This window comes from Mus caroli, unplaced genomic scaffold (genome assembly GCF_978045245.1).
Source record: "Mus caroli unplaced genomic scaffold, Mus_caroli_1 scaffold_15, whole genome shotgun sequence".
In the NCBI taxonomy this organism is placed as follows: Eukaryota; Metazoa; Chordata; class Mammalia; order Rodentia; family Muridae; genus Mus; species Mus caroli.
Genome location: NW_028227270.1, coordinates 10,632,014 through 10,659,892, shown reverse-complemented (window position 1 = coordinate 10,659,892; position 27,879 = coordinate 10,632,014).

Here is a 27,879-nt window from a genome sequence, read left to right as displayed (position 1 = left end):
AGTCCCCAACAACTTCTCAGACCTTGAAATCAAATTGGCCACTCCTACCCTTGGTTTTTCTTCCACGTTGCCTTATTGCAGTTATATGAGTCACATTAATACCCAAAAGCCTCATTTCACAAGAGTATAGGAAGACTGTGTGTAATTTTTAACTGCTTTGAGGCAGTAGCTTTGCAGCACTGCCAAGAGGACAGCAGGGTAGCCCTTCCTCCTGTGTCCCATAGTACCTTGGGGCACTGTTCTGAGCTTACAGGGACAGTGCGGAATATTTAAAGTTTTATGTGAAGAAAGCTCTAGTTTGTATCTGTACTCAGTGATTTCCTTTGCCACACACTTATCTGTCCAACTTGTAGACAGTTTGTATACACACTGTACTGGCTAGTTTTGTGTCAACTTGACACAGGCTAGAGTTATCACAGAGAAAGGAGCTTCAGTTGGGGAAATGCCTCCATGAGATCCAGCTGCAAGACATTTTCTTAATTAGTGATCAAAGGGGAAGGTCCCCTTGTGGGTGGTGCCATCTCTGGGCTGGTAGTCCAGAGATGGTTCTATAGAGAGCAGGCTGAGTAAGCCAAGGGAAGCAAGCCAGTAAGTAACATCCCTCCATGGCCTCCATGGAAATTTCTGTCGGCTTTCTTATCGCCATGTGAATCCTCTTCCTCTCAGACAACATTGTCATCATCAGCTCTTCAGCTAGACTTCCTTTGTCAGACTAAAGTGCTTAAGAAGCAGCCCATGAGCTGGATCTGGCAGCGCAGACTTGTAAACACACCTACTGAGGGGCTGGAGGCAAGGAGATCACAAGTTCAACACAGTGAAAATGTCTCAAAATGAAAAGGAAAAAGAGGACTGTGGGTAGAGCTCAGGGGCATAGGGCTTGCCTTGAATGTGAGAGGCTCTATATCAAATCCCTGACAACACAAAAACAAAACAAAACACAAACAACAACAAAAACAAAACAAACAAACAAAACAGAACAAAGTAATCATGGCACTCACTTTGGGATCCCAGCATCTAACCAGTAAGTCTTGGAAAGGTCTATTGGTTAAGGAAGATGGACTGCTAGAGACAACCAATGGGTTATAATAAAAGGGAGATTTTGAGATTATTTTCATAATACTGGTCTCTGATTGGGTTCCCTAGGAATAAACTCTGGGATAAGGTTTGGGTGTGTATACTTTAGTGGTGTGGTATAAGGAGGTGAGACAGAGTAGAGAACCATGCTGGTAAATGTGTATTCTTCCTCAGAAGGACAAATGAGTTTCAGGCTCATGGGGGAACTTTGAACCCCTTGATAAAATCGGTCTCAGACTTAGGAGTGATCCAGCTCTTTCTCCCCACTTAGATCATTTAGTTCCCAAATAAAAGACCCAGAGGCCTTTATATTCATAATAAGCTTAAAAGAACCAGAGTTGGGCATATATCAACTGTTTTTACTATTTTGACTCATTCCCGGTTAAAAATGCTGAGATATCACTTGCCATGTTCTGCCTGGGCCACTACTTCTCTGACAGGTCAACCTCATAGCCAGAGCTACCTACCCCATGGTGACTTCATTCTTCATTCTTCTTAGTGATCCCTCTCTGAGACCACAAGTCCTGGAATCTTTGTTCCACGCTCTCTCTTCTGCCCAGCCCAGGCTGTAGGCATCTTTATTAACCAATCAGAGATAAATTGGGGTCGAGGGGGGTAGGGTTTACACAACAAAAGCTGGTATATATAAGACTCTCCTTGTCCCTGAGGATTTCCTCATGGGGGCAACCAGGTCTTGGGAACAAGTATTTAGCATTTGAAATGTATCACATTTTCTTTATCCACACTTCTGTTGAGGGATATCTAGGTTGCTTCCAGTTTCTAGCTATTATGATATAAGCTTTTATGCATATGTTTGAGCAGGTGTCCATGTGTGTGGTAGGATAGAGTCCTTTGGAGATAATGCCCTAGAATGGTATGGCTGGGTCTTGAGGTAGCTAGAATTCCAACTTTATGATGAACCACCACATTGATGTTTATAGTGATTGTGCACGTTTGCACTCCCACCAGAAAAAGAGGAATGTTCCCCGTGCTCCACATCCTCATTAGCCTGAGCTATCATGTGTGAAAACAGCAACAGAGGAGTCAGAATGAATCTTGAAGCATTTCAGAGATTCATTTTGATTCTCTGTTAATTCTTTTCCAAAGGGAAAAAATGGGGTATTGGGTGTTTGAGCGATATCTGGTCTGTACTCCAAAAATTGATGGTGTCATTCTAATGAATAGTTCCCAGAAATATAAAGAATATCAACTTCTTGTCTAATCTATTCAGGGATCTGTGACTGGGCACTAATTATAAGGCCTTAATTATAGCACCACATGTAGAAACCTAGAAATTTCAGGTTACAAACTTAAAAATGATCTATGCTCTTCTACAGCAAACATTTTGCTGACAAAAACCAATATCAGCTTATGATGTAAATGAAAAGAGAGTCATATAAAGACACTTAGCAGATATAATGAAGATAAAAGCTTATAATCATCTTTATGAAGCATAATTTTATGGGAACATTTGCTTCTTAATGTCACTTTACACTTCAATATTCTATTGACTGTTGGTTTAGAAGAGTTGATTTGTCAAACAAATCACATTGTCTTTTACCCTGGATCCCTATGTGCAACCAATCTTGTGACAGCATACAGTTCTCTACTACTTGAGCTTGAGATATTCATGTCATTTCAGGAGACTTTGTCACCATATATCTTCTTGAACACTAAATAGCATTGTCTTTACTTCCACAGTGATTGAAATCAACCACATCTTCCAGCTTTGCAGCCAAAGTCCTAGTGCAGATTGCTTTCTCCATCATCAAAGCAGTGGGCACTCGTCAACTGGATTATTGTTTGTTTGTTTGCTTGTTTGTTTGTTTAAAGCATATGGCTCTGAGACTCATTATTAATCTATATGTAAATCACAACACTGATCTGGCACTATTTGCCTTTGATCATTATATAGCTTAGTAGAATTTGGATTGCATAGATAGATAGATAGATAGATAGATAGATAGATAGATAGATAGATAGATAGATAGATAGATAGATGGATGGATGGATGGATGGATGGATGGATGGATAGGCAGGCAGGCAGACAGACAGACAGACAGATGGAAAATTATCAAAGAATAGGCGTCTAACAATGCAATAATAGGGGACACAGAAGGGGTTAGAGAGGCTGTATCTGGAAAGACTGGAGAAAATAAAGAGAGGAGCAAAAGCAATGCAATTCTATTAAAACATATTTTTAAAAGAGAAATATGTAGTAGATATAAGATAGATTTCATTGAATTTTGGGAAAGAAAGAAATTGGGATTTGAAAAGTTATAGACATTTCTCCAAAAGACAGAGAAATGTATTTTGTCACTTTGTAGTAGAAAAATATAGACAGATTCAGGCAGAATTAAATCTACCTCCAAAACATTGCTGTAGAACAAGAGAGTAAGCATGCCTATGTAAGGCAAAGAGAAGAAAAAGGAATTCTGCCCTGGGTTACACATGGCACTTCCTAGCTCTCCTGCTATGGCATAATGCACACCCTCTGAGAAAGGGCATAGCTGCAGATTCATAGGCACCAGACCCCACCTCGCTCAGTAACTGAGACCCCAAAGCAACCTGAGCCCATATTTTGTTTATGGTTTGCATCTTTCTCTCTGAGATGAAAAGACTGGCCTGCTCAGTGTTCCTAGCATCTTTATAAATTACCATATGATCTGAAATTCTACCAAAAAAAAAAAAACACCCAAAAAACAAAAAACACAAACTACGCATTTCTCCTTTTATTCAAATATAATTGAATTCTGCATAACACTAAATGAAATATTACAGTCATCATTTCACTAAAATCCTTTAGAGGAATTTCTAATCGATGTCCTTTTCATGGTTCTGAGTCCAAGTGACTGTATAAGGCCTCTGTGTACAGTGGAGCATAAAATCGACAGATTCTTCCTTGCTCCTTCCCCATCCCTGCTCTAAGAAGGATCTTTCTCTTTTGCTATTCATAAAGGACATGATCTTATTATACACACACACACACACACACACACACACACACACACGTCTATTATTTTGTTGTTTTCTCTAACTCATTAGCTACTTCCCAATCCCTACATTCTTAAGACACTGTTGGCCTGTGACATTCACTACTGTGCCTTAGCACATGCGAAGCAACTCAGAGGACAGATTTTCTTCTAGGCAGGTCGTTTGTCATAAGTTATAGAACCGACGTGACTGCTTTCAGACCAGGTTGCTTAAGACTCTGGGTCCCCATTGAATTAATATTACATACTTCATTTATTTCCTTTATTTAATTATTTTTAATTTAATGCAGGAGACAGTGGGGCTGTGTGAAAAATAAACAAAACTATGGTTCTTTTTGTTTTCTGGCCATATAAAATTCTAATTGTTTTAGCAAAATAAAAAGAAACTCTTTTGTTATCCTGCCTTCTATAATCTGTATAGACAATGAATGGTTGTTCCATGCTATGCTGGAGTACATCACTGTCTTTTTAAAAATTTTTCAATAGTCTTTAATTGCTAAAAGAGGAAAACAAAAGAGACTTAATTTGACAAAGCACTAGAGGTCACTTGGTAACTTTCACTGAACATATATCTTGCTTTTCACACAATAACAAAATTTATTCTGATTGTCATTAATGATAGCATAAGCCCATTTGGTGCCCAGAAAGGTATAAATGGCACACTTCCTATTTATTGTTATAGCTATCTAATTTCCTTTCAGGTAATGCAGTGTTTGTTATTTTAATTGAATGGGTCCAGGAAAATCTTTATCACCAGTTTTCTAAAATGAGGTCAGAGGATAGACACAAGGGTTTAGACATATATGTATACATCTTCATTACCAAGTGATTTTATGACCACTAATGAGTAGGAGGTATCACACCAGTTCTCAGTCACAACTTTTCAGTGTTTTTGATCCACTTTTCTGAAGTTGGTTGCCTGCAGCTATATGGTGAGTCACCTCTGAGAAGAAATCTCTGTTCTGTTTAGGTAAAAAGATTTAATATTCTTGATTTCTGTTACAGAAAAAACAGCAATGTGCCTCGCCACTGGAAGCAGCTAGCCTCTTTATAATTAATGCTAAAACTCAAAAATAGATGCCCTTCAGTCACTCTCCAGAGAACTTCAGTCAAAAACAGATTTCAGATTAATGATATTCATAAGCCATCATTAAAGCGGCGTCTATGTCAGGTGCTCGTCTTCTAGAAAGTTCTAGCAAGGAATGCACTTGGAATTCATTGTTTAATTGTCTTCCAGACTGCCAATGTACCCAAAGTCTCTTCCAAACATTGCTGTCACTGTGTTGGGTACCACCACCACATTTCTTACAAAAACTAATATCTCCTTCTGGATGGCACCAGCTTTTCCCTGGAGGCACCCACTCTGTTGGTTATCACTGCAGATGCTACCATTGAAAACATGGCAATCTGGAAGCAGAGTACTATACGGACACCCTGTTCTGTAGCATCTACTGGGTGTAAGATATTATCATGAATAGGGTATTCTGATGGGTGTCTCCCACTCACATCCTGCACATGCTCAGACATTTTTCAGATCCAGCCAATAATTCCACATGGGCTCAAGAACAACCAAACTGCTATCTAAACCATAAGCCACATTAACTCCTTCCCATTTAGAAACAGGAGAGAAATGGTATCACTCTGCATATGAGGGAAAGGCCATATCTTCATTTACAGGTATGCAAAACTACACCCAGTGAGACTAAAGGGCATCAAAGTACATTTTACAGAAAATGAAAGGAAGGACAGATTAATATAAAGTGATGTAGTAAAGTGGGTCCTTAGTGACAATGGAAGACCAGTTCTAAAAGCACATAAGAGACTGAACGCTTGCCTGCAGTAAATAAGAAAACAAACAAAAAAAAAAAAAAAGAAAAAAGGAACAGTAAGAAAAGGAGGAAGTATTAAAATATTCTGTCTGTGTTAAGTGTTAAACTACTTAATATCCCACAAAGAAATTACAAATTAAACTTTTAGGTTATCTCTCCTATGAGGCAGAAATATACCAGTGTCTGGATGCAAATTAAAGACTAAGCAACAAGGTGGCCATAGGTATGCTTCCGAGAGGTAAATAACCATGCCGGAAGCCTATTAACCAATACTCTCATGACACTCAAAGGTCATGGTTGCCTAAAACAACTAACTTACATCTAGGCTTTGAACAATATTTTATCTTTATAGCTCCCCAGTTTGATCATAAACAATCTACAGAGACTATTCTTGATTATACCAAACAAGACTAGTCTCATATTAGGCTAATTATATAATTTAATGAGAAGAGGTCATTACTCCTTAGAGCCTTTTTTGAGTTTTGTCAACAAATATAGAGCTACTTTATCCTCCTGAGAAACTATCTGGGCTGGAAAGATGGTTCAGCATTTACAGGCTAGACTCACAACCAAACATATAAGCTAAACTGCCTAATACAAAATGTTAGCTTCTACATGAAGCTTGATTTGTTTTTTTCAAATATTCATTTTATTTTGAATGATGTGCATGTGAGCGTGTCTGTGTATGTGTACATGCATGTGAGTTCAGGTCTCCACAGAGGTTGGAAAAGAAATCATTAAGTCCCACGAATCTAGAGTTACAGGTGGGTTATGAGCCATAGAATTGAACTCATTTCCTCTGGAAGAAAGGACGATACTCTTAGCCACTGAGCCATCTGTCTAGCCTTACATAGAACATTTAATAAGCAATCCTAGATCCAACCTTGAATTACCTGGAAGTATTTGTCCTACCTTTGTATAGGGAATAAAGTACAAGAAGCTAACCTTATTGGCCATACCCATAATGTACGCAAATTTCTCTTTCTTGAGGTGCTTCTGGTAAGGTTCCTAACATACCAGAAAGTATGCTGTCTTCTATATGTAAATCTGGAACATTGTAAGCCAAGTACCAAACTGACTATCTAGGGGGGATTGTATGGTCATTTGACTTTACATATACTTTAATTGTAGATTTACTATAGAACTTCAAGTGAACATTACTCTTCGAGAGAACACATGGATATGAAGTTTAGTGCACATTCTATTCATATATTTGTATCTACAGAAAAAAGTGTTATTTAAAATTTTTATGTGTATTTTACATTCCTGCCTGAATGTACATCATATACACTCAGTGACTACAGAAGCCAGAAAGGGGTGTAATAGAATTATAGAGTTGTGAGTCACCACGTGGGTGCTGGTAACTGAACCTACATCTTCTGGAAGTGTAGCCAGTGGTTTTAACCGCTGGGGCATCTCTTCGGCCCCTACTTATATCTTGGGAATAGAACAAATAGACTGTTTCTAAGCCTATGTGAAAAAAAGTGCATTGGTGTGAAATGCAGCAAGACTCATTGACAGTATCTGACTCAAGGTTTTGTGGAATCAGCAGGAACAAAATGCAGTTACAATCATCACCTTAAATTCATTATTTCACAGAATTTTGTATTCATGTCAATCATATCTACACCCATTCCTTCCCACAAATTCTTCTCAGGCTCTTGTACAACACATCTCTCTCCCAACTTCATGTATTTAAAATAAACCCAACCCTGAGCCCCATTAGTATGACCTACACACATAGAGGTGTAGGATCACATGACATAGGATAACTAACTAGGAACCAAGCCCCAAAGAAAAGTCACTGGTCTCCAGAGCTCTTCCCCTCTTTGTGCTGGGATCTTTACCTTGTTTGATCTTATGTAGATCTATGTCCAGGTAACCATCATATGTCCAGAGGACAGCACTTCACAGTATTCCTCCTCACTCTCCATCTCTTTCTTCTTGCTCTTCGACTATATTGACTATATTCCCTGAGCTTTGCGGGAAGTATAGCTTGGTATATATGCCCCATTTCATACTGAGCACCCTCTATTGCTGATTCTCAGTATTTTTTATTATGAACCTTAGTATTAACTACTACCAACTGAAATAAGTAACTTCTCTGACCATGGTTACAAATAGCTCAAATCTATGAATATAAACATATTTAGAAGGCAGTTTGATAACTTTAAATATGATCAATAGTCTCTATGCTTAGGCCTATGATTTCCCTAGCCATGAATTTTAACCATGTGTACAGTACCAGTTCCTTCCCAATAGAAGGGTTGGCTATCTGAATAAACAGTTTGTCACTATTGTACTAAAGCATACACCTTGTTTTTGTAGGGCAGTATTGTCATATCCAGAGTCCAGGGTTGGATTAGTCTACTGATGTCTTTTCTCCCCAGCAGCCTGCATAGCACCTAGTTATGATTGGCACCCACAAGCTTAGCCAACAGGCTGCATATTTGGTGTGCCTCCATAGCCTCCCTGATCAATAACCCCAAGGAAAGTCACCCACACCTGACATTGAAAGTTTCATTTAATAGCTTGTGTCTTCTGTGAATAACATTGTTCATTCAGGTTGGGTACCTCTATTCAAACTCCTTTTAAATGAAAGTATGCTTTTAGTTAGCTTAAAAACCTAGACAGTTTCATAAAGCCTCATCATACATCCTTGGTTTGGGTTAGCTCATTCCTTTCTCTACTTTTTCCCACCCCATTCCTACCTTTAGCTCCCAGTAATCCACCACTGTTCTTTCATATCATGTCTGTTCTACTATCTCTTATAATCATACTTTTACTTGAATTCCAAGGTCATATGTTCCCACGTCACTCTTCACGCACACTTTGTTATATTAAACACATTGATTAATCCCGAGCCTCCCATTTCCCCATCAGTCTCCCTCTACTGTTTTACCCTCTCTGCTCCCATACTGCTCATTGCTCCTTTTATTTTCATTAAACTCTACCTCCCCTCTCTATAAATGCTTCATGCATTGGCTGTATCTATTTCCCTGCCTTTCATGTGGAGGCTATGCACACAATACAAAAGATTTGAAACTAGGACCCATGCGTGTGAGAAAACATGAATTGTTTGTCTTTTAGTGCCTGAGTGACCTCCCTTGGTCTCATCCATTACCTCCAAATGTCATGATTCCACCTGTCTTTCAAGTTGAGTAATATTCCTTCATGCATATTTTCATTATCCGTTCATCAGTTGGTGGATGTTTTGGTTGCTTTAATTGCCTAGCTTTGTGAATCAGCAAATACAAAAACTTTTAATGTCTTACTTTAGTTATGCAGAGAGCCCCTTTCAATTGGTGATTAAGAATAATAAACACGAAGTGTTTTTTATATACCAATTAGAATATAGACAGTTAAAACACTATCAATAACACCTAAAGAAGTAACCACAGTGAGTTTCCCATCATTCTTCATTCAGTTTTATGTAAGGAGTTCTTGTCCTGATGAATTGTGGGTCAAAGGTCTGTTTGCGTAGACTCATTTCCTTTGATAAAAAATATTCGGTTTGTCAATGTGGCTAGAAAACTGTTTAAACAATCCTTAAGCTCTGATTCTTGTACCTGCACGGTATTTACTAACGTGTCAATAGGAACAGCAGGTTGGGCTCTTTTTACAAGGCTTTGAGATTATCCCACTTTGGTGAAGAAACAAAACCTAAGCTAAAGGACACAATAGAGCTTTAAAACAAGTCAAGGAGAGCTCAGAAACCACCTGCTTCTCAGGCTGAAGGGCTGTAGTCAGTTTATTACAGTGACTAATAAAAAGGAAGGATGGGAAGGAAGAATCTCCTGAGCTGCAGTGCTCAGCTGCCCACCGAGGCCTGATGGCTGTTTGCTCTGATAATATGTCTTTGAGAGATACTTTGGTAAAGCATATAGCATTTATATTCATATTTTATTTCTTCAAACCCAAAAGTGAGGGCTAAGGGATGTGACTATTGCCTTGCAACTGTTACAATAATGTGGAAATACTTAAATGAGATTGAGTCTACCTAGCTGGTTGAATGGCTATTACCCCTCTATTTATCAGGGAAATAACAATACTTTGGTGCCTCCAGGAGTCTACTGAGAAATCTAAAAGCAGTTTAGTATCAAATAATAGTTTTAAATCTTATGTTTTTTATGTTTTAATGTTGAAAGCAATTTCAGGAGAGCAAAATCAAAGGGGGGTCACATGAGAGTGTTTGATCACATGGTTACAATAGAAGTTTTATGCTTGATAACAATAGAGTAGGGTAGCTTAGCTACCCATTTATATATATATATAGAGAGAGAGTATTGGTAAAGACTATGGTTAAACTAACTTTATGCAAGGTGGCCATGATGATTGATGGGTACAGGGACCACTGAGGGTGATTTTTCACTTGGGAAAAGATGTTAGACTCTCTTAAATATGTTGTGCATATCCTAATTAACTCTATTTGGGAATTAAAGTCTATTCTTTTTCCCTTTGAAAGCAAAAATAAGCCATGTTAACTTGCATATACTCATGAGTATCTGCTTCAACATTCTTTAAAAATGTATATCTATAATATACTTTGACTTTCTGCTTTGTGAGTTCATATGCATCTGTTCAATATTTTAAATTAAACATGGGTTCTGATTACTGATTCAAATTCACTAGCTACATAATTAGGTTTGAAATAATGACATGACTATGAAAACATTAGTGCTGATATAAAACCACAAAAATAAAGAGTGCAAAATAGTCTTCCAAAATTAAAAAAAGGAAATGGTTATAGAATTATGTATCTCTGGACAGCTTCTGAAAAATATGTTGCCCAGCCAACCTTCTTTGTTGTAGTTTCAAAACTTAGATATTGTCTTTCCAGAAGTAAGTTCCCTTACTCCAGTCTCACATTTGCTGATGTCCTGTGAGTTTTCCCCGTGTGAACTTGTTACTAGCAAATGAGCAAATAGAGGATGCGGATACATGACTCATGGGTAGAGGGAAAATGTTGCATCAGCAGATGGATGTGGAAGGAGCCCAATGGGCTCTGGGAGCAATAGATTTGACACCTTTCTGAATTATTAGCAGCAAATAACTGCCAGAGAGGTGCCCACGCCCATCAGTACATCTACATCCCAACTCCTACACCTAAGGCCAGGGAGCTCTGAAAATATGGGGCAGAAAAATTATAAAAGCCAGAGGACCAGGATGTCTGCAGTAAGATCCTGTTTTCTAAAAGTGAGGGAGAGGTCTCGGGCAGGAAGTGAAGGAGGAGGGGGAGGAGAGGATGGATCTGGGAGGAGTTGTAGGAAGAGTGGACAGTGACTATGATCTAAATACATTGTATGAAATCCTCAAAGGGTTAACCAACATACCTTATTAAAAACAAACAAGCAAGCAAACAAAAAACAACAGAGAATTGGAGCCAGGAGTGGTAGTGCATGCCTTTAATCCCAGCACTTGGAGGCAGAGACAGAGGAAGGCAGATATTTGAGTTCCAGGCCAGTCTGCTCTACAAAGTAAGTTCTAGAACTCAGAGAGAGAGATAGGGGCAGAGAGAAAGAGAGATTGAGAGAGAGGGTATAGTAGGTGTTAGGTACTTGAAAGAAGTTATCATTAAATGTTGTAATTATCTTTGTCTAGAGAGCATTTCATACATACATAAGAAGCAAAGCCTGCAGATATTCAGAGAAAAAAAAGTACAGGAAAAACTCACAAACAACACTCTTTGATCAGCAGATGGATGTAGAAGGAGCCCTGTAGGCTCTTTCAAAATGGTAAGGACAAGTGACATTTTCAGGCTAGTGGGCTCTCAGGTTCCCTATGGCTCAGTGTTGGTAATTGGGCTTTGGCTTAAAAGGGAATCATACTGAAGAAAGTAAAGAACATCATTTATTATCTACTAATGAGCTAGTAGATAGTACATGCAAGGAAGTGAGGGGACTGCTCCTGATTTCACACACCCTAGAAAAACAAATAGCGGTTGGCTTTGCACAGGTGTAGATAAAAGGGATTCAGAGGTTTTTTGCTGTTTACTGTCAGAGGCTGACATTTGCTTTAAAAAGCACGTGACCTCCCAGCTTTCCAGGTCCATCTGGGAAGCAGTTTTATGAAAATAATCCTACAGATAAGCCTTTTTTTTCAAGGTGATTGCCTCAAGAATCCTCTTCCACCTCCAGAGATCTGGCTACATCAGCACTTATGTTTTGATAAGACTAGTGGTGACTGATAGTGTTCGTTAAGCACGTAACATCTGACAGGCATGGTCTTCTAAAACTTTACAGGCTTTTGGGTTTTTTTGTGGTCTTAAATGGTAACCTTGTCTGTGGTTTGAAAGTATACTTAGAAGTGAAGTTCATTAACAAGCTAACACAATGTTAGAGTGAGACTGCAATTCCTGGCAGGTTTCTCTCTGAAGTCCTGCTCTCTGGCCTGCATTTACTGTGTTCTTGTTAAACACACTTATACTAACTCAATTTGAATAGTCCAAATCTTCAGATATTTTTGTCAAGGCAAAAAGGGTATAGGAGGCAATGGTGAGTGGTGTGTATTTGTGGTGTGTGTGTGTGTGAGAGAGTGTTCTGTATGCACTATGTATGTGTGTGGTTTGTGTGCATATGTGTGCATGTGGTATGTGTATGTATGTTGTATATTCTGTGTGTATGTGTGTGTGAGAGTTTTGTATATGCTCTGTGTATTTGTATATGGTGTGTGTATGTTTGTACATGTGTGGTATGCATGTGTGTGTGTTGCGTGGTATGTGTGTGAGTGTTATATATGCTGTGTGTATATGTGTGTGGTGTATTGAGTGTTGCATATGTGCTATGTATATGTCTGTTGTGTTTGCACTGTGTATGTATTTGTAGTGGCTATGTGTATACTAACAAAACACTGTGATGCTAAGGTGAAATGCTCCATAATAATAATAATAATAATAATAATAATAATAATAATTTCTGCAATAATCAATAATAAAATAGGAAGAAAAATTACTCGTTTGAGCCATATCACAGCATGCTGAGTGTCATGAGGCTGCAGCCCTGACAGAGGGATTATTGTCCTTTGAAAAAGGTCTGGAGGGTCTTGTCTACTCCTTTCCACCATGTAAGGATGTAGCAAGATTCTGCCATCTCTAGGGCAGAATATGATCCTTCACCACTTACTGAATCCACCAGTACCGTGACCTTGCACTTCCTAGAACCCAGAGCTGTGAGTGACAGAGTTTCACTGATTATAAATCATTCATCCTAAGGTGTTTTCTTACAGTAACCAAACAGACTCACACACGGACTAATGAAGTAGAGAAGAACACAGCAGCTTTTCAACGATCACCATGAGATCTCAAAATTCATCTTAAGAACGCACCACAATCGTTCAGCATCTGTTCTTAGGGTGTATGGAATTGTGACATTATCTTGTTAGGGTGTATGGAATTGTGACATTATTCAGCAGACTGCAATGCTTTATCGGTATACTACATGAAGTGTTCAAGCCATCAACAGCACAGCAAAAGAAAACTACAAATTGCAATTCTCCACAGGCACAGGAATTTACTTGTACTTACTGAAAATTTTGAAAAAAATAATTGAGGTTACTTGGTGTCTTAGTGTTTCTATTCCTAGGCAAAGCATCATGACCAAGAAGCAAGCTGGGGAGGAAAGGGTTTATTCGGCTTACACTTCCATACTGCTGTTCATCACCAAGGAAGTCAGGACTGGAACTCAAGCAGGTCAGGAAGCAGGAGCTGATGCAGAGGCCATGGAGGGAAGTTACTTACTGGCTTGCTCCCCCTGGCTTGCTCAGCCTGCTCTCTTATAGAACCAAGACTACCAGCCCAGAGATGGTCCCACCTACAAAGGGCCCTTCCCCCTTGATCACTAATTGAGAAAATGCCCCACAGCTGGATCTCATGGAGGCATTTCCCCAACTGAAGCTCCTTTAGAGAAAGGATAACAACAGCTTGTGTCAAGTTGACAAAAAAAAAAAAAAAAAAAAAAAAAAAAAAAAAACAGCCAGTACAGCTGGGAATTAAATATTTCATCTTTAAAAGTCCTGGCTTCACTGGTTTCTGTGACTTAGAAAACATTTTAATCTAAGAAGGTGAGAATGTGACTTTGATCAGTACGGAATACAGCAGCTATGATCTGGGCACTTGGATTTTCTTTACCATTCGGCTCTAATTTTTTTATGTGCAAGGAATAATAATCCATTGCTTAGCACACAGCATTCTTATCACATTATATGTGTTTTATTTATGTTCTTACAGACACCTTGAATTATGTAAAATGCTCTAAGAAAATATTTAGCAAAGGATCCTCCATGACTTTTTCTTAATAATCTAATTGCAATAATTTGTGATTTACCAGGGACATCAATGTCCTTGCTCGAAACTGTACTATAACTTCTGAAAGTAATTTTCCTTGCTCCTTCACCTTTGCCTTCTTTTTGCTGTCTTCTTTATCTCCTCTGTTGCCAGGGAAATGACTGGAGCCCAGTAACTGCTACAATTCTTACCTAGCTGCTGCAAGACAAAACTGGGTTCTATTGTTCGTCACATCTTAAAATTATAACTACTGTCAGCTCTAATTACCAAAGCCTCTACTTACAGAACCTGACTTATTTTAAGTAGTGCATTAAAAAAAAAAAACTTTCTTTTTTTGTCAGAATGATGCACAGCGTGACTGAAACATCCTTAGCTGGCATCCTCTTTGCCGTTGTAATCTCACTTCTCAATGACACAGGGAAACTGCTGTTTCCAGTGGCACAGCCCACACAAACCCACGAGATCTGAGTGTGACTTCTGTACTTTGCTGTAAAAATATGCCTTTTCAAAGGTTAGGAATTTCTTGATGATGGACGTTGTCATTTTCAAATCCAAAGCAGCCTTCCCACTACACAATTCGGAAGGTCTGTAAATAGAAGATTGTTTCTGTATTTGGTTCTGACTTGATGTCTGTTCCAGTGATGGGTGAGGACATTTTAGCTCTTTGGGGGGGGGAAAGCAATCTTATTTGTAGCATGTGTTGGTTTCCAGGGAGTGGATGCTGGCAAACTGGCTGATTTCAAATCGGAAACACTGTATCTCAGACAGAGCAACTGGTAACAGATAGGCAGCCGATCCTGACCTTCCACTAGGCAGAGCGTGGAAGCAATCTCACGAGCAGGGCAATAAAGTGAGGTACCATAAAATAACTAGAAGAGGATCGGGTTTTAGACTGTACGGCCTTTATTGTCAACATAAGTTATTTAATTATAGCTTTATGTAATTCTATTTTAAGTAATTAAAGTGTTTAGACACTAGCTCACAGCATTCTTGAGAAGATAGCAATTGGTTCTTGCAAGTTGGTACAAGCCGGTGTCAGCATTTAGAGACCTTTCTGATTCTTGCAGTGCCTGCTCCAGCGCAACAATGGGTTGAGGACAGGATAAGTAATTAATATTTACTGCTGGTGTTTGAAACATAGTGCTTACCGATTTATATGCTTCATTAAAATATGTTATCTGTTTCATATTTACTATGGTAGCGCTTGGTGTTGTGTTAAATAGTATGTACTTTATACATAGTATCTCGATTCATGCTAATTTAAAAAATGAACATGACTATGCCTGGGGTGCCTGAAGGGAGCAACCCTCCCTCCCCTAAGACTTGCTCTTACTATATTAGCAAGGAAGTGGGTTGCTTTACTTTTTATTGTTGTGAGAGACAAGGACCAAAAGCAGCCTGAGGAGGAAGGGGCTTAGTTTACAGTAGTACTCCATCATGAAGGTACTAAGTTTACAGTAGTACTCCATCATGAAGGTACTAAGTTTACAGTAGTACTCCATCATGAAGGTACTAAGTTTACAGTAGTACTCCATCATGAAGGTACTAGGTTTACAGTAGTACTCCATCATGAAGGTACTAGGTTTACAGTAGTACTCCATCATGAAGGTACTAGGTTTACAGTAGTACTCCATCATGAAGGTACTAGGTTTACAGTAGTACTCCATCATGAAGGTACTAGGTTTACAGTAGTACTCCATCATGAAGGTACTAGGTTTACAGTAGTACTCCATCATGAAGGTACTAGGTTTACAGTAGTACTCCATCATGAAGGTACTAGGTTTACAGTAGTACTCCATCATGAAGGTACTAAGTTTACAGTAGTACTCCATCATGAAGGTACTAGGTTTACAGTAGTACTCCATCATGAAGGTACTAGGTTTACAGTAGTACTCCATCATGAAGGTACTAGGTTTACAGTAGTACTCCATCATGAAGGTACTAGGTTTACAGTAGTACTCCATCATGAAGGTACTAAGTTTACAGTAGTACTCCATCATGAAGGTACTAGGTTTACAGTAGTACTCCATCATGAAGGTACTAGGTTTACAGTAGTACTCCATCATGAAGGTACTAAGTTTACAGTAGTACTCCATCATGAAGGTACTAGGTTTACAGTAGTACTCCATCATGAAGGTACTAGGTTTACAGTAGTACTCCATCATGAAGGTACTAGGTTTACAGTAGTATTCCATCATGAAGGTACTAGGTTTACAATAGTACTCCATCATGAAGGTCCTAGGTTTACAGTAGTACTCCATCATGAAGGTCCTAGGTTTACAGTAGTACTCCATCATGAAGGTACTAGGTTTACAGTAGTACTCCATCATGAAGGTACTAGGTTTACAGTAGTACTCCATCATGAAGGTCCTAAGTTTACAGTAGTACTCCATCATGAAGGTCCTAAGTTTACAGTAGTACTCCATCATGAAGGTCCTAAGTTTACAGTAGTACTCCATCATGAAGGTACTAAGTTTACAGTAGTACTCCATCATGAAGGTACTAAGTTTACAGTAGTACTCCATCATGAAGGTACTAAGTTTACAGTAGTACTCCATCATGAAGGTACTAAGTTTACAGTAGTACTCCATCATGAAGGTACTAAGTTTACAATAGTATTCCATCATGAAGGCACTAAGAACTGGAACTCAAGGCAGGATCCTGGAGGCAGGCCCTGAAGGAGGGGCCCTAGAGGAGTGCTGCTTCCTGGCCAGCTCTTTGTCACTTTCCAAGTTGCCTTTCTTAGGTCTTCCAGGACATGCTCAGGAGTAACACCACCCACAGTGCCCTGAGCCCTCCCACATTGATCACTAATCAGTAAAATGCCACCCAGGCTTGCACATAAGCCAATTTTGTTAAGGTGTTTTCTCAGTTGAAGTTTTCTCTTTTCAAGTGACTCTAGCTCTGTCAAACTGACCAAAAAAACTAACCACATAATTGACTCCTTGCCACCTTGACGCACATAGATAGCGTTTCTATTTTTGTTTAACCCTAACATGTCATATTAACATCAAGATCAAAATCTAAGACATCTTCCAACTTTTAAAGGTCCTAAGGCCTTCAAAACTTTAAGCACTTTAAAATTTTAGTTCCTTTAAAACAGACAAAGTCTGTCTAGGAAACCAAGGTCTCTTAACTGTGGGCTTCTGTAAAGTGTTCAAAACAAACAAATAAGCAAGCAAACAAACAAAACAAAACAAACAACAAATAAAACAATCTACAATCAAGTCAAAGTGAAACCAAACCCCAAGAGTATAAATTAACTCCTGTCGTTCAGTGTCCTACACCTGGGATGTAGTTATGATCTTCCTGGCTCCAAAGGCCAAGGGAGGTCCACCATTCAGGCCCTAACTTCACACAGAACACATGTCACTACCTCAGTTGGCTCCACAAAGCCACTTCTGTCCTTAGCAGTTACCCCATGATCCTGATGCCTTTAATAGTCTCCACAGGCTCTACTTTCATCAAGGCTTCCTGGCTCTCTTCAGTTCCTGACCTTGTCACACAGTGCCAAATCTAAGACTCTCTCCACCGTGTCTTCATTTCTGGGGTTTCTGCCCCAACTCTGGCAACACTGTTACTGTTGCAATAAATAAATGAATGAATAAATAAATGAATAAATAAATGAAAAGTAACAACTCTGGCAACACTGTTCCTGTTGCAATAAATAAATAAATAAATAAATAAATAAATAAATAAAGTAACCAGCCCAAAAAATATCTGGAAAAGGGTTAAAAGCCAGGTGTATTATAAAGGACCCTTTACTATTTATCTGTACAGTAGATTTGTGAAGTTGATTTTACTACTAGTTTCTTTTTTCCCCTTTCCAAATGATGCGTGCTAGAATTGAGGAACAAAGAGAAATATCTTCAAAAGCATATAGTTTATAATGTAAAATATTGTTTACATTTAAACTCTACCTTCTCTCCATCACATATATTCTTGCTTCAACTTCAGCATGCTCTTCTTATTCAGGACAAACTAATTTGGATTCCTGAGTTACATCCAAGGTTTAGAATTAGAGTGCTCACTTTCCTTACTTGTAGTTTTAAATGGGTAAAAAGCAAAGGAAATTGCTTGAGACGAAACCTTAGTGTGTGTAACCCTAAACCATCAGACAAGTGTGCTGAGCCAGGAGAAGCCAACGTTTTCATGATGGGAATCTCCTAGAACTTTGTCAGTTCCCTTTCACTCACCAAAGGAAGTGCTGTGTTCGAAATTCTTAGCCTTTCTGAACAGAACAAAAATTTTAAAAAAATGAGGCTCAAGCTTAAATCTACTTCGCTTCATTCATCCTTACTATGGCAGTCCTCCTCCACACCACACAGTAACTCACCATAACTCTAAGCTAATACAGTTTGTACATGTATTTCAAAGGGCAAGAATATTCTTTTCACTTTAGTCAATACAGGAATCAATCGTGAGTCTCTCTAGTTGGTTGGCTGAATAGCATGCCCATTAGTAGGATAATCCTAGAATAAATAAAATAATGCCATTGATTGTGCCTAAATGATTTCCTAATTTCTGTGATCAGGGTTAAGAAATTGGATACTAGATAAGGAGAGCTGAGCCTAATGGTAATAGAGAAAATACTAAACAGTAATTAAAAGGCTTGATGAATAATTTAAGACAATAGCTACAAGAACACTATAGTAATATGTCGTAAGTGGAGGTCACAAGTAGAGAATTCCCTAGAGTGCTGACAAATAGAGAACCTTCGTGCCACAATGTCCTCCTAAAGCCCGCTCGCTGCCCCATAGCGTTTCACCTCTGCATCCACACCTCCAGCTTCTAATCTGGCACATTTGAAATACTTCCAATACCTCCTTTTACAATTCCTCCAGATAAAGGCTAATAGATTAAATTGGACAGCAGCATGGACAAAGTCTTGATCCTCTTAAGGTTCCAGATTGCTGAGAGTGGCAAAATGTGTCTTGATAATGTAAGACTAAGAAAATAAGGGTATTCAAACAGAGTGGTCACATTGGCTAGGTATAAAATACAAGCTGGCAACTTATATTAAATTTAATATAGTTAAATTTAGCTAAAGTGCATGAACTACTCTATTATTTCAGTGAGCCATCTGAGGTATCTTCAATAGTTGCTGTACAAAGAAACCAGATTTCTGGTGGTGGTGGTGATGATGATGATGATGATTTTGCAAAAATGTGGAAGACAAAGTAGCTAAAAGAACAGAAGACAGAATCATCCTTGAAGACCATAACATAAGGCCACCTCTAACACAAAATGCAGTCAGGATCTTGTGTTTGGGGTTTGGTCAAACAGATGTGCAATATCTTGGACTTCTCATCCTTCATAATTCTGAGATTAAGATGATGACAGAGAGTCTGGTAAGAGACATTTTCCTATATGGTGCATTCTTGCTGTGTCCTGACAAGACAAGGAGACAAGGGATGGATTATATTTAATCCTTCTTTTGTAGGGGCATTAATCTCATTCCTGTGTTCTTTGTCCCTACTGTCTAACTAGATCCCAAAAGTCAATTTCTTGACTCCATCATCACTTCAGGGTGAAGGTGTCACTATGCATTTAGTGTTTAAGGTCCAGGCATTTAGTCTGCAGCAGGTTACATACATGGAATGAGGTTAAAATTTTTAGGGTATTGGTTTCCAGTGGACATCAAGCTACTTTCTATTTTCCTTTCCTCTGAAAAGGGACTCAGCTACCAAGGATCTAAGAAACACTCTGATAGGAGCGGTATCAGATGAGGAATAACCAAATAAAGACCAGGAATGGAGTGCAATATGCTTCAAAGCATCACATTTCAAAGAGATGGATGAGATCCAGGATAACCGGATCACTGCAACATCCAAGACGGCGAGTGTGGTACCCAGAGAGACAGTACTAATCAGAATGGTTTGACTTACAGATCTTTACAGGGGATCTTTCCTTTACCATTTTACTTCACATGAGTTGTGGTTTAAGTGGATAACTTGTAATTTACCCACACATTACAGGACTTCGAGATAAAATCATGGCCGAAGCTGGGAAGGAATGAATACTTTTTAGCAGTAGCTGCAGTGGGTAAGCTTGGCATCCCTCGTTTAACTGTGGCCTCCTTTTTCATGTAGTTGGCTAATACATGAAATGCAATAATACATTTGTTATCTTCATTGCTTAGAAAACTCAGTACACAGAGGACAGACACTGTGGACTGCTACTAAGCAATGGATCTTTTCATGCATGCTCCTTTAATTCAGCGTCTGTGAACTTAAAATGTGTTTCTCAGCCTCTTGCAGCTCTGATCAGAGTGTGGGTGAAACTACCCTCTTGATGTTTCTACTGTGAGCCTCTGCTTTTTTTTTTTTCATACAGAAAAATATAACTAGAATCCTCACTCCCAGGAGGTACCTTGAACATCAGGGATGGAGGGGCAGATTCTTTTTTGTTCACAATGTGATTTTGGAGTTGTCCTATGGCTCCTGAGCCGAGAGCTTTGCCACCAGTGTCTTAGTTCTGAGACCACAGACAACATGTCATTGCTAAGCTGTGTCCTTGGCTTCCTACTCTCCCCGACTCTCCTCTTTTGGACATACTTGGGTTTCAGAATCTCAGTGTAGAGTACATTTTCAATGCTGTGTAAGAAAGTCATCCCATCTGTGGATCCCTCCTTCCTAAAGCCTGACACAGAATTTAAATCCATTCCCAACTCATGCTCACAATACTGGATTGTTTTATGGGCAAGTTATTTTCAAGTTTTTTAATAAATTTTTATCTTTTAAATTTTTATATATGAATATTATACTTTCATTATTTCAATTTCACCCTTTATTCCTTCCAATTTCCACATCCCTCCAACTCCTTCTCAAGTTCATGAATGCTAAATGTGGGTGCATATGTGTGTATGTGTGTGTGTGTGTGTGATATCTGTCAGTTATCTTTCCTAAGGAGAGTCGATTTTCCATCTTTCAGCAGTCATTCATTGTCTGTAGCTTTTCATTTAAGGATGGAACCTTGCAAAATTTTCTGCCTCCAAGTTGGCTTTTTTGAGTGGTGTGATTATTATGTCTTTCAGGCATATTGTTTTGGTTTTATGAATATAACATCCCTGTTAGGTCTAGATGACATTATCTCACACTTGGTCCTCTGGATTTTACAATCATTCTGCCCTCTATTTTATGATTTTTTTTCTCTAAGCCTTAAGTATACTGGTTGTTTTGTATATGTTCCAATTGGGGTTTGGCTCCCATGGTTACTTACTCCCTCCATTTTGACTCGATATGGACTCCTGCAATAACCTCTCTACTGCAAACAATACACTTCTTTGATAAAGGGTAAGAGCTATATATTTATTCATTTTCATGTGAACTACTGTCTGCTGTTGATGTAGTCAAGTAAACTCTTACTGTGGAGAGTATGGGCTCTTTGCTGCCATGCTTTGTTAACATAGATAAGATAATCAGAGAGGGGGGGTGGGGAGGGAGAGAGAGAAATAGACGGACATGGAGATGGACACAGAGACAGACAGACGCAGAAAGACAGACACAGAGAGAATGGCTAGAAAGGCACTATGTCTCCCAGAAGGGAAGAAACTCAGTTCTTATTCATGTAACAGATACTCAATATAAGTTTGCTGCTTGAAATTTTCCTCTAATAGCAGTTAAACTTGTGACCCAAGAGTAGAACTGTATAGTCATTTTTCACAAAAGAAATTTCTGTGGATCTAAAATGGAACAGAGACTCTGAGAATCCACAAATCTTCAGAAATCTGTATCTTCTTGTTACCAAGCATCCTTGTCAGTGATGTTTATTTTCACCAACATCTTGTATATATAGAAGCTGAAATTAGATCTGAGTCTGAGACTGTCCTTCAGGTACCCAACACCCCTGAGGAAGATGTTTATGTATCATGTGATACACAGTAGTTTTGTGCCCTGGTATGTGAGTTGGATAAGTCTCCCATTGCTTCTTTGATCCTTGGGGTCTTTACAGAGGTATCAGACTTCCTTGAATCACAGTGATGTTTGCAAAGAAGCTCTTGTTTGGGTGCCAGGGTTTAAAATTGCTTTTCCATATGGTAAGATTTTAGATGCTTAATGGGTTCCAAAGACTTCTCATTTGTTCTTAAGTTTTTCTTAGGGCAAACCAAATCAAAAAAAAAAAAAAAAAAGAAAGAAAGAAAATTTAATTTAATTTACCCAAATGAGCAGATGAGTATAATGCAGTGTTAACTGGACTTTTCCTGATGCTGCTGAAAGTCATTTCTCTACAGAGAAAAGAACATTCAGAGGTTTAATTTAGTTTAAAGCATAAAATATTCAACTTATTTAATATCTCAGATTTAAAAGATCTAGTTGCCCCATAGGCTAATAGCCTCCCAAGCTGCCACTTTATATGGAGCAAATTTTTAATACCACTTTGTTTAAAAGGTTTCTATTGAAAACTTGAGTTCAAAACTATAAAACAGCATTCAATGCTTCATTTTCCTTCCAAGTCTGTCTCTTCTCTTGAATACAATATCCCATTATATTAAATTATGCTTCACGTCTAATAATTCTGTGTTTTAGAACTTCACACACTAAAGTGTTTCAAAACAACCCATTAAATAAACACTACCACTTTCTGTCACAAGCATTAATTACATATTGTGATTATAATTTTTAATCTGAATTTATAGGGTGCTTATTCTGATGGGCTTATTTCTGATTCATTTGAAACTTTTGAAAAGATGTGACATGTAAATTTTCTAATATTTACCCATTTCTTTTCAGCATTGAAGTTTTTACAGTGTGGTGCTTGGGAACAATTTTCTGCTCACTTTCAAATCTTTGTGAGGCTGAGTTACTTCTGTGGGAAGTAACAGTCATCTATGTTAACTGGGATGTCTTTACATCAACAGGTTTTTTTGTTTTTCAGGATTTGGTTCTGAGCAGGGACTGTTCACTAAGGAGAAACATGCCAAGTTAAGTGTTGTGTTTTCAACCCAACTGTTAAGATCCAGAATGTACCTGGGATACTTCCTTTATGACTTGGTAGCTAGTCTCTATGGGCTCTGTAATTTCGGGTGACATGAAAGGATTTTCATCTAGCCTTCTTCCTTATAGTTCACTGAATGCATCATTTAAGTATATTATGATGAAAATCCCCACTCCAGTCTTACTACACAGATATCTTCTGCTATCATGTTTAAAAAGCAAATGAACAACAACAGCAAAACAATTGTCTAACAATGAAGACACAAGACGTTAACAGGAGTCTTAGTTCTGGAAAAGTCAGGTCCCTTAGGGCAGTTTTCACATGGATAGCATTTGACAGTAATATGCAAACAGTCTGGTATATTTCTGACCTGCTCCTAGTTCTTTGTACAATCACTTTGGTCCTCAGTGCTACAAGCATGTTCATTGAAAGGTAGCATTATCTAGTCCCTGATTTTAGAGGGATTGCTTCAAGCTTCTGACCATTTACTTTGATGTTGGCTACTGGTTTGCTGTAGATTGCTTTTATCATGTTTAGGTATGGGCCTTGAATACCTGATCTTTCCAAGACTTTTATCATGAATGGGTGTTGGATCTTGTCAAATGCTTTTTCCGCATCTAACGAGATGACCATGTGGTTTTTGTCTTTGAGTTTGTTTATATACTGGATTACGTTGATGGATTTCCGTATATTGAACCATCCCTGCATCCCTGGGATGAAACCTACTTGGTCAGGATGGATGATTGTTTTGATGTGTTCTTGGATTCTGTTAGCAAGAACTTTATTGAGGATTTTTGCATCAATATTCATAAGGGATATTGGTCTGAAGTTTTCTATCTTTGTTGGGTCTTTTTGTGGTTTAGGTATCAGAGTAATTGTGGCTTCATAGAATGAGTTGGGTAGAGTACCTTCTGTTTCTATTTTGTGGAATAGTTTGTGAAGAACTGGGATTAGATCTTCTTTGAAGGTCTGATAGAACTCTGCACTAAACCCATCTGGTCCTGGGCTTTTTTTAGTTGGGAGACTATTAATGACTGCTTCTATTTCTTTGGGGGATATAGGGCTGTTTAGATCATTAACCTGATCTTGATTCAACTTTGGTACCTGGTATCTGTCTAGGAACTTCTCCATTTCATCCAGGTTCTCCAGTTTTGTTGAGTATAGCCTTTGGTAGAAGGATCTGATGGTGTTTTGGATGTCTTCAGGATCTGTTGTTAGGTCTCCTTTTTCATTTCTGATTTTGTTAATTAGGATGCTGTCCCTGTGCCCTCTAGTGAGTCTGGCTAAGGGTTTATCTATCTTGTTGATTTTCTCAAAGAACCAGCTCCTTGATTGGTTGATTCTTTGAATAGTTTTTCTTGTTTCCACTTGGTTGATTTCGCCCCTGAGTTTGATTATTTCCTGCCTTCTACTCCTCTTGGGTGAATTTGCTTCCTTTTGTTCTAGTGCTTTTAGGTATGTTGTCAAGCTGCTAATGTGTGCTCTCTCTAGTTTCCTTTTGGAGGCACTCAGAGCTATGAGTTTTCCTCTTAGAAATGCTTTCATTGCGTCCCATAAGTTTGGGTATGTTGTGGCTTCATTTTCATTGAACTCTAAAAAGTCCTTAATTTCTTTCTTTATTCCTTCCTTGACCAAGGTATCATTGAGAAGAGTGTTGTTCAGTTTCAACGTGAAGGTTGGCTTTCTATTATTTATTTTGTTATTGAAGATCAGCCTTAGTCCATGGTGATCTGATAGGATGCATGGGACAATTTCAATATTTTTGTATCTGTTGAGGCCTGTTTTGTGACCAATTATGTGGTCAATTTTGGAGAAGGTACCATGAGGTGCTGAGAAGAAGGTATATCCTTTTGTTTTAGGATAGAATGTTCTGTAGATATCTGCCAGATCCATTTGATTCATAATTTCTATTAGTTTCACTGTGTCCCTGTTTAGTTTCTGTTTCCATGATCTGTCCATTGGTGAAAGTGGTGTGTTGAAGTCTCCCACTATTATTGTATGAGGTGCAATGTGTGCTTTGAGATTTACTAAAGTTTCTTTAATGAATGTGGCTGCCTTTGTATTTGGAGCATAGATATTCAGGATTGATAGTCCACTTTCTCCATACCTATTCAACATTGTACTTGAAGTCCTAGCCAGAGCAATTCGACAACAAAAGGAGATCAAAGGGATACAAATTGGAAAAGATGAAGTCAAAATATCACTTTTTGCAGATGATATGATAGTATATATAAGTGACCCTAAAAATTCCACCAGAGAACTCCTAAGCCTGATAAACAGCTTCGGTGAAGTAGCTGGATATAAAATTAACTCAAACAAATCAATGGCCTTTCTCTACACAAAGAATAAACAGGCTGAGAATGAAATTAGGGAAACAACACCCTTCTCAATAGTCACAAATAATATAAAATATCTTGGCGTGACTCTAACTAAGGAAGTGAAAGATCTGTATAATAAAAACTTCAAGTCTCTGAAGAAAGAAATTATAGAAGATCTCAGAAGATGGAAAGATCTCCCATGCTCATGGATTGGCAGGATCAACATTGTAAAAATGGCTATCTTGCCAAAAGCAATCTACAGATTCAATGCAATCCCCATCAAAATTCCAAATCAATTCTTCAACGAATTAGAAAGTGCAATCTGCAAATTCATCTGGAATAACAAAAAACCTAGGATAGCAAAAACTCTTCTCAAGGATAAAAGAACCTCTGGTGGAATCACCATGCCGGACCTAAAGCTCTACTACAGAGCAATTGTGATAAAAACTGCATGGTACTGGTATAGTGACAGACAAATAGACCAGTGGAATAGAATTGAAGACCCAGAAATGAACCCACACACCTATGGTCACCTGATCTTCGACAAGGGAGCTAAAAACATCCAGTGGAAGAAAGACAGAATTTTCAACAAATGGTGCTGGCACAACTGGTTGTTAACATGTAGAAGAATGCGAATCGATCCATTCCTATCTCCTTGTTCTAAGGTCAAGTCTAAGTGGATCAAGGAACTTCACATAAAACCAGAGACACTGAAACTTATAGAGGAGAAAGTGGGGAAAAGCCTTGAAGATATGGGTACAGGGGAAAAATTCTTAAATAGAACAGTAATGGCTTGTGCTGTAAGATCGAGAATTGACAAGTGGGACCTCATGAAACTGCAAAGCTTCTGCAAGGCTAAAGACACCATCAATAAGACAAAAAAACCACCAACAGATTGGGAAAGGATCTTCACCTATCCTAAATCAGATAAGGGACTAATATCCAATATATATAAAGAACTCAAGAAGGTGGACTCCAGAAAGTCAAATAACCCCATTAAAAAATGGGGCTCAGAACTGAACAAAGAATTCTCACCTGAGGAATACCGAATGGCAGAGAAGCACCTGAAAAAATGTTCAACATCCTTAATCATCAGGGAAATGCAAATCAAAACAACCCTGAGATTCCACCTCACACCAGTCAGAATGGCTAAGATCAAAAATTCAGGTGACAGCAGATGCTGGCGAGGATGTGGAGAAAGAGGAACACTCCTCCATTGTTGGTGGGATTGCAAGCTTGTACAACCACTCTGGAAATCAGTCTGGCGGTTCCTTAGAAAATTGGACATAGTACTACCGGAGGATCCAGCAATACCTCTTCTAGGCATATATCCAGAAGATGTCCCAACCGGTAAGAAGGACACATGCTCCACTATGTTCATAGCAGCCCTATTTATATTAGCCAGAAGCTGGAAAGAACCCAGATGTCCCTCAACAGAGGAATGGATACAGAAATTATGGTACATTTACACAATGGAGTACTACTCAGCTATTAAAAAGAATGAATTTATGAAATTCCTAGCCAAATGGATGGACCTGGAGGGCATCATCTTGAGTGAAGTAACACAATCACAAAAGAACTCACACAATATGTATTCACTGATAAGTGGATATTAGCCCAAAACTTAGGATACCCAAGATATAAGATATAATTTGCTAAACGCATGAAACTCAAGAAGAATGAAGACCAAAGTGAGGACACTGTGCCCCTTCTTAGAATTGGGAACAAAACACCCAGGGAAGGAGTTACAGAGACAAAGTTCGTAGCGGTGATGAAAGGATGGACCATTTAGAGACTGCCATATCCAGGGATCCTTCCCATAAGCAGCTTCTTAACGCTGACACCATTGCATATACTAGCAAGATTTTGCTGAAAGGACCCAAATATAGCTGTCTTTTGTGAGACGATGCCGGGGCCTAGCAAACACAGGAGTGGATGTTCACAAAAAAAAAAAAAAAAAAAAAAAAGAAAAGAAAGGTAGCATTATGCTTTTTCAATATTAGAACTAATGAAGAACATCCAGAAAAATTGCTGTCCAAAAGATATCTCCAAGAAAAACACGCTGTGAGCAGTGTGAACAGGTCTCTGGTGGGAGGCTCAGGTGAGAAGCGTAGTGGAGAAGGTCTGAATGACTAGCTGGCTACTTGTTAGTGAATGAACTTGGAAAAGTCCCTTAGCGTGCTCTCTCTTGCAACCTGTGGCATGCTAATTTCTCTGTTTTCACCTACACACAACTCCTAAGTTCCTCCACTGATGCCAACAATGTTCTGAATGACTTTAGAAAAAGGCTTTCGGGCTTCTCTATTGTAGTCTGCAGGTAAATCCCAGGCTAGCACATTTTAATGCTCTGATCTTCTGGGTTAATTAAAAAAGCCCCAAAGGAAAGAGTTTTAGGAAGTTATGCTTGTATAGGGCTAGCAAGATGGCTCAGCAGCTAAAAGCACTTT